At 31.9% G+C, this 8,302-nt stretch overlaps 1 long non-coding RNA gene across 1 annotated transcript; it reads right to left on the reverse strand.

Annotated features, from left to right (window-relative positions):
* Nucleotides 1-1,085: 1,085 nt before the first annotated feature.
* Nucleotides 1,086-7,055, reverse strand: LOC134853363 (uncharacterized). The gene is made up of 3 exons (XR_010164354.1): nt 6,896-7,055; nt 1,914-2,380; nt 1,086-1,328 (listed from the first exon to the last, which is right to left on the reverse strand). It is a non-coding gene; the product is annotated as an uncharacterized LOC134853363 (long non-coding RNA).
* Between the last annotated feature and the right edge of the window lie 1,247 nt (nt 7,056-8,302).

Consider the following 8,302-nt stretch of genomic DNA (forward strand, 5'->3'; position numbering starts at 1 on the left):
TTTCTCGTTTTGTCTTCTTTTTTTTCAATTTTTCCCTAAGTCCTTCCTTTTATCGATCACATTTATCTGTCACATTACAACTGTCTATATCTATAATAAACAACTAGCATACGTTGACCACGTTTTATTCTAGCATTATCTTTGCTCCAGCATTTTTCAAGCCAGAGGTGAAATGTTACCTTATCAAAAAAAGTTTAAAGCTTCAATTCTTATATTTTTAAATGAAATTCAATCTGTTTCTTATGACTCACAAAAAATTTATGCCGCATTTTGACATCAATTGAACCAATTTGCAACATCAGTTTTTAGTTTTAGCTTTTTTAGCCAGTTTTTAGTTTTAGTTTTAACAAGTTTTTAGCTTGAGGTTTAAATAAAGAAAATTTTAGAAGATGAGACGATTAAAATGTTTTACATTGAAACATCGAAAGCGCTATGAAAAAAACTCTCTGTTTACTCAAAAAAGACATCAAAAGCAAAATAGAGAATAAAGAATACTTATTACTACCGTTAAACGAAATCAGTTTATTAGCGAAAATAGCGCTGTTTTCATTTGAACCGATTTTTGTCCTCTTATGATAAAAACTTGTCAAAAATCTTAATCGACTAATCTTAAATATTTAGATATTTTCAGAAAATGCATCAAAAAGTTTCAAAAAGCGTTGATGGCTGAAAATATCATATTGTTTTTGTTGTCTTGCTTTTGAAAAAACTCAAAAAAAGATCAAGTATCACTCTAATAGAAGTTGGGACGGACCGAGCATATCATCTGGAAAGTGCCAAATCTCGTAATAAAAAACCTGGTAACAATGAAAACTTTCCAATTAAAATTTCAATTCATGAGTTAAACGTCAAAATTTCATTTTATGCAGTTCACTCAAAATGTTTGGCAATTTTTTCAAGTTTCTTTCTAGGTAGAAAACTTTTCTGAAACTCTTCTGATATTTATTGTTGTGCATTATTTCTAGTAATAGCAGTTAGTCCAGTTAGTTCCAAAAGCTTATGTGTTAAGTTTGGATTACAAATCATGAAAATTTATACAATTGATTTAAATTTTGAAACAAATGAAGGTTTCATCCATACCACTAGTTTGCTGTTTTCTTTTCATTATTATATTTTGTCTATGCATTGGGACATTAAAATGAAACCCCCGATAAGTTTCGGACAATTCAAAATGAGTTGAAAGACTCCTCCTAGAAGCAATTGATCATCAGATGTCCAAATGAGTGGCTCCAATAACCAAGAACACAAGATTACAAGAGTTGGAAGAATTCGGGTGACGTCAATAGCAGAAACGAACAAGAGTTTCAACATTTTATCTGCTATTCTATCTAAACAGACATTTATTGGAACAGCTAAATAGCGGACCAAATGAGAATTTTGAGATTCCCCCTTCACCAAATTAGAAGACACTTGTCTAAAGGCATTAATTGCCAAAAAAATTCAGCATTTTCCATCTTCGCGGCTTTATTGCATAAATGTCTCATGTAAATGTAGTCGATGATTGTTTTATGGGTCAATTACGTGGGAAATTGTTCAAATTACCCTAAATTGGTCTTCCCTTTACCCAAAAAAATGATTACTCCAAATTATTGATCAATTAATAATTGTAATGTTCAAACATTGGTATTTCTAAAACTTAAAAATAGATTGTTAATTATTCAAAAAAAAACGTTGAAAATAACTGTGTCCAAAGAATTGCAAAGTAGAATTGTTACTACACATTATTGATTTGAGTAACACGCGAATAACCTAATTGTGCATATTTAAAAATTTTTTGAACACAGGTTAAAGCAGTTCAAAAAATTATGTTTTTGAAGCCCATAAATAATGAAAAAGTTTTCCATTTACAAATTCTACCATTAGTTGAAACTGGATATCTAAGTTTTTTCTACAAGACAACTCAATTTTCTTACCACTTCCTACTTTTGAATCTTGGATTAAGTGGTCGTCGACCCAACACTGTTGTTGTTCGATATGTACCCAAAGCGGAAATAAAAAATCGGCGAAGGTCCCGAAGCTTAGGAGAGCATTTGCGATGAAAAACCGACCATCGTTCATGGCCGCATAAATTTGCAAGAATCCAACTATGCGAACTAAAAAACTGAACCAGAAATTTTCTGCTGTTTTCTTCGCTATTGATCTTCTTAGTTTCACAGTTTCTGTTTTTTTCACAGAATTCGTTTTTTTTTAGACTCGGGTTCGATATTAGAATCCGTTATTTTCTCAGACTCGAGCTCGATATTTGAATTCGTTATTTTCTCAGAATCTTTTTCGTTCTCTGAATCCGTTATTTTCTTATGAGGCTGTACTTTCCCATCAACCAGTATTTTCGAAGAATTCGATTCACTCTCAGAAGCCGCCTCTGCGTAAGCCAACTGATCTGCAAAAAAAAACAGTACATACATTTGCAGTTTCTTTTTTTGACCAAAAAAATTCCGTTAAGATTTCTGCTAAAATCAATGACTCAAAACTTTTCTACAAAAATGAAATATCATTTTTTTTACCAACTAAATCAAAAACTTTCATTCCAATAAGCTAACAACTCATCAATGTATGCTTAAAAGACATGCGTAAACCAAAAAAAAATAAAGACTGACACTGTAGTTTAAAATAAACTAAAAGAAAATTGTTCACCTGAGTCCGGAAAAATGTTCACATGATGAATCTAAAAAATTTGGAGATCAGTGCTGCAAAAGAAACATTATGATTTGGTGTAAAAAAGAATTTCCAAACAAATAACAAAAAATTAGCCGTTCAAAAACCAAAAAAAAAATGAATAAAAAAATTGCATGGGATGAATTTTACATATGTAGTTAGATAATTGGAAGACAAAAAAGTCTCATAATCGATTTGCTTAACAGTTTCCTGACCGGCAACTATTACGCGACATTCTTACTATTTCTCTCGTTATATCGGCATTACTTGTGCCTTGCATGGAGGAAAATATTAAACAGATGCGAAACGGAGCTTCGTACCACTGGCGATACCAAACTACAAGCATAGTTCGTACGAAAAAGAACCATATCACCGAAGTATTTAGAAATCGTTGGCTGAAAACCGTGCAAGATTTTTGCAATTCATCGAGAACTCAATTGCAAACATAGAGGTTGCATGCTACACAAACTTCAGTTTTTTTTTTAAAATTAATAAATGTAAAAGTATACAAAAAAAGCAGCTTTGAACCAAAAATCATGATCGAAAGGTTTCTAAACCCAAAATCCACGACGAAACTTCAATAAAAACTTTAGATACTTAACAAATTGCATGTTCATGAAGAACAACAGGGCGTATCAAAAGGCACTTGAAAACAAAAATTTCGAAAAAAAAAAACTAAAATGAAATAGCAAAAAAAAAAATTGAAAGCCTATGAAATCAACTGAATAACATCAATCTTGTCAAATATGAAGCTAATACGCAACGGTAACGTAGCCGAACCACACGAAAGAAAAGCACAAAAAAAATAAGAAACCCGTTAGTGAATCAATTACCTTCAACTTCTTTGCCTTCAAAATACTTCCACCAAAAACAACCACATTCCTAATTATCGTGCGAGAAATACCTTTGTGACAAAGGTAGACAAACATGGTCGTAGACAAATATCTTCGTAGACAAAAAAGCTCGTCGATATCCTGCCAAATAATTTTGTAGACAAAACATTTCTGTCGGATGTATGTATGGAAATTTACATTGTAAATTTTGTTTTGGACTAATTTAGAAAAGTTTTAGACATTCAAACAATACGTTGTGCCGTCACCTTGAGTTAATTTAAAAAGAAAGTGCTCAAACAAAAATTTGAAAGTAAGATTTTTACGACTGACTGAACACGATCACAACAAAAAATCAAACAAGGCATTCGAAAAAAAAAACTGAACACAAATGAACTACAAACAAAAGGTGCTTCAATTTTTTTTTCAAAATGAAAATTTTAGCATCTTTATAAAAGCGTATTGACAAACGCGAATTGAAAAGTCTTGGAGCGTGTTACGTTCCTAGAATTGAAAACAAACAGCTATTTGAAGAGATTTTCAAAAAAAAACCTGACAAACGAACCGACAAAAATTGGGACAAAAGCAATCAAGCCCATAAAAACAACAATTTCACAGCTGTAGGATTTGTTTATTAGTAGATTCAGTAAGACATTAACTGTAAACACAGTAACTCTTAACTGCTTATCACAAGGGTAATAATAAAGTTAGCACAGATATGCGTAGATCTTGCTCTTTAAATTTCAATATTTGGGATAGTAAAAAACTTGAAATAAACATTTTAAAGAACTGAAGAGCAAAACAATAGAATTCTTTGAAGTTCTTTTGATAACAACAAAAAATTAAGCAAACATTTTCCCAATCAAAGCTGGCAGGTGCCAGTGTTAATTGTCAAAAAAAAAGTTATTTTTTTAGTCTCCAAATTGCCAAACAACCGGTTCACATCCGAAATCAGTTTAATTTACGAAAAAACTATGGACGATTTTTTTTATAGATTTTACCCAGCTGAAACTGACAAAGACAATATCAGGTTATAGTTAGTTGTACTTGTTTTGAAAGTGCTTGGAAGTTTTTTGACTTACTTGTTGATAAAATTTAATCTGCAGTTATGTCCTGATATGTTTTTCGTACCCAAGTGATCAAAATCAATATCAGGTTGTAGTTGTACTTGTTTGGAAATTGTTTAGAAAATGCTTGGAAGTTTTATGTTTTGGTTGCAGATTAAATCTGCAGAACTACCCGGATACTTACTTTTCTTTCTAGTCACGAAGAAAATGCATGACAGAGAAAGTTCCAGCAGCCAATAGGCAAGTGAAATATAGCCACAAAAGTCCAAGTATCCATAGGCATTTTTCATACCGGAATCCCAAGCGATCCATAAAGAATATAGAGCAATCAACGTTATTGAAATACATCGCGAATAAGACGCGATGAGCATAAGAATATAGGTCCGCGAATGACAATAGTGTAGGTTACAAAAAAACAATAAATTGACACCGAACATTTGGCCGCTGCACAGTTTGATGAACAATTCTTTTTGATCAGGTGAAATCGGCATCGTCAATTTTTAATTCCTGAATATTGAAAAACTTTGAACACAATTTTTTCTTTATCTCTCTATATCCTTTAAAAAGTATTTTGGACCAATCGGCAACCACTCGACTATCATTAGGGTTGTTTAGCATACAACTCATCAAACATAAAGTTTCGAAAATAAAAAACAAATTAATACTAGCAGCAGTAATTTGAAAACATCTAATTATTAAATTTGAAGTTTTAGCGTTATTAGCAGAAAAGTCCGAAAACTTCATTCATAAATAGCATCACAAACAGATGGCAAATTTGGCGTTTTTTCATTGTTTGCCGATCTGAGGAAAATTTTGTAATTGAGGGATATTGGATCCAGAAGTTACTATTCTTAGAAAGATTTATTTTGATTTAATATATTTCAAAACAATCAAAAATATCAAAAACAACGTATCTTCTTAAGTATTCATTTTACCTGAAATTTTCGAGACGAAATCAGATCAATTTGCATCAAAACTAAAGTTAGGTCAATTATTCTCTTAAAAGCAGTAAAAAAACCTTTAGTTGCAAAGTTAAGATTCATTCTGTTCTATTCTAACTTGAGTTTTGTGTTTTTTTTTTTCAAACTAGTCAAAACAAGTTTGATTTGTGAAATAATTTTGCATGTCGAACTTTATGCTAGTCGTTTTTTGGCTCGTTGATCTAATAAAAGTATTTTTTGTTGGTGGTGTCCTCTATGGTTTCCTTGAAACTTATTTGGAATTTTAACTTATGTTTGAAAAGTGAGATTTATAAATTTCCATTTGCTTTTCGTTCAACCTGGAACAAGTGAAAAAAAACACAGGTGAAAAGGAAAATTGTTTTTACCGGAAATTTTCTCGTGCCCTCATTTTGCAGAAAAAAAACGCAGCAGTAATTAATTATGCACTTAGCTAGCAAAGGTTTCGCTATCACAAATTACTATCAAGCATCTTTGAGAGCAACAGCCAACTCAGTTTTAGACACAGAGGAGGAGCTGCGCTTTGCAAACACTTACGAGAACACGGCCAAAACGCAGCTCTATCTAGTGAAATAAGAAAAAGTAGAAAAAAAGCCTCGAATTAGCAAAAATTGGCTATGTGAAGGATTCAATACTGCGGCCAGGCCATTTTGAGTCTCATGCACTAACCATGACGCCACGGAAGCTAAAATTCCCCAGAAACTATAGCCATCAACAACGAATTCTAATACATTGCCAATTCGATGCCGTAAAAGGGACAGCAAAGACAAAAAAAAAACACAATTTAGCATATAAAAACTTGGAAAAATTATATCCAAATTTTATATAAAATTTATATTTTATAAAATTGCGAGATTCAATGAGTTGGAAAAAGTTTTCTGGAATCGAGGATTTTATCGTTGTACTGCTGTTCGAAACGATTTTTTTTTTCGGTTCATTCGATGAAAGAAAAGTGCAATCACCTTTCTCAAAAGTGTTAACTTTTTAGTAACTAAATCTTAAAGCAAACGTGACATTGTACTGCTACATCAGCCTACGGTACACAGTACGACCAGAAACAGAACTTTTATTTGCGACTTAGCTGGGGAAAAAAAGAAGGTTCGTACTTTTACACAAGTGTTAAAAAATGCAATATTTCGCAACTTTAAAATAACGCAGAAGTTAATGTTTCAGAACAGTTGGAATCAAATGCCACCATTTTTTCTTTTGCCTACAGGTCTACAGACGAAAAACATCCGTGCATAGTTGTTGAATGGAGGTAATTTATTGAGCGCTGTGTTATGAAAAAATCCCAAGCTTGCATTGTTGTCCTTTATTTAGCTGTTTTTTCCCTGACAGAACGTTTTTGGATTTCTGACCTAGTTTTCAAACTAATAAAAACTACCTGGAAAAGCTTCAAGGGTTGTAGCAGATAAGATTTTTTCTCGTCAAGAATTAGAAAAATATTGGTCAAGAATGAATGATAAAAAGAAATGAACAAAAATTATATTTTGAGAGCCGAATTTTGCTGACTAGTTGCTACTGAATAATGATGATTACAGCAAAAACATAACCGCACACTACTTTCTTGATTCGAAGCTGAGTGATTAAACGTAGCGTTTTCAACTTGGTAGGATGATTAATGATTAATCATTATTTTCTTTTGAATTAATCGTCATTTTTGTCTATAACGTAGTTATAAAAACATACTTTTTAGTTGTGACTAGTTCCAATAAAAAGCCAAACTCGACAACCAAAAGCAACGCCTAAAAAGTACTTTCTCGTGTTTTAACTACGTTTTATGGTTTTGCTGCTTGGTTTTACTTTTTTCTGTCTATATGCATTTAGAAAGTCTTTACGTATACATCATTAAAAACTTCTTCTTTTTTAATTAACTCACGCGAACATCTATTCGAGTTTTCATTGTTTGCTCATGTATTAAGTGAGAATCACACAACAGAGTCCGACATGTATCAGTCTTTAGAGGTCTCCAATTTAGTTCTTAATTAGTTTCCTGGTGATTCAGTCCTTTGTTTCCGATGAAACAATTGGAAAATGTGAAAAACTTGGAACACATTTTGATCATATCTCGGGAATCACGACTCCTCTTCTATTGATCTGCTAATTCTACACGCAGAAAGACATAAAAGACTTTTATTAGTAACTTTTTTGCTCTAAAATTTCACATTTTGAGGAGGAACTTAAAAGTATTGTGAAGTTTTTGAGTTTAGGTACCAAAAAAAAATTTTTTCTAAAAAGCTAAATTTAATTCAAATTCCTTCTAATCGGAAATTCATTTTCCGAATCGAAGACAAATTTTTGTAATATAGGTCTGGAATGTTTAATCTCAATGTTTTTTGCCAGACTTTTTTTTAGAAATTTCACTGTAACAAACAGTAACCAAGTCAGAGATTATCGTATTTGCTTTTTCAAAACCAAAACAAAACCTCAGACTCTTGATTCAAATTTTCAATACACGCGTCCGGAATAACTGCAACAAAATGTTAAGAAGCTTACAAATTTGGTATTAATAAAGTGAAAATATTTTTTGATCGATACAAAATTTTTAAGTGATTACCGACCTTGGGATTGTAAACGTAGACTGAAACGTTCAATCGGTTGCATAAGGTAAATAAAAATGCAGCTGAAATAACATGTGGCACTTGTGATGCAACAAGCACAGAAAAAACTGATCACTATAATTTTCTATCAAAAGTGAATAACCATAAAACATCTGTTCATTCAAATGGTCTTAATTTTGACGATCGAAGGGAGAAGCAGATTGATTTCAATCATCGAAAACCTTACAAAT

The sequence above is a fragment of the Symsagittifera roscoffensis genome, chromosome 8 (genome assembly GCF_963678635.1).
Source record: "Symsagittifera roscoffensis chromosome 8, txSymRosc1.1, whole genome shotgun sequence".
NCBI classification, from domain to species: domain Eukaryota; kingdom Metazoa; phylum Xenacoelomorpha; order Acoela; family Convolutidae; genus Symsagittifera; species Symsagittifera roscoffensis.